A 420-nucleotide genomic window follows, 5' to 3' on the forward strand; every position below is an offset into this window, starting at 1 on the left:
GGGTATCCAGGCGGGTAGAGAATTTCCCATTCCCCTCTGCCAGGTTTGGCACCAGGGGACTGCTGCTCTCTCCCTCCCTCCCAACTCTGCCTCTGTCAGTTATACTCTGGTTCCTTAACAGACACATGCTGGCTCAGACTTGTTCCACTTTGCAGCTCCTACTCCAACAACGCTCCCTACGCAGATTCTGCTTTCTCATCCCCCACATCACCTACTCCTCCATCACCCAGACAAGGCCTGGACCCGTTTTGCCCCCCCTGCTTCTGTGTCCGCTTGCTCCCCGCCACAGGTCACCCCCCGGGAGGGAGAGCTGCCTAATGCCCTGGTGACTGAGGCGGTGGCACTACCACCCTCCCCCACGGGAACGGCCCCTTCCCTGAGGCCGAGGCTGTGGCCCCACCACCCTCCCGCACCCGGGCC

Source organism: Egretta garzetta, unplaced genomic scaffold, assembly GCF_000687185.1.
Source record: "Egretta garzetta isolate BGI_Z169 unplaced genomic scaffold, ASM68718v1 scaffold54, whole genome shotgun sequence".
Lineage (NCBI taxonomy): Eukaryota > Metazoa > Chordata > Aves > Pelecaniformes > Ardeidae > Egretta > Egretta garzetta.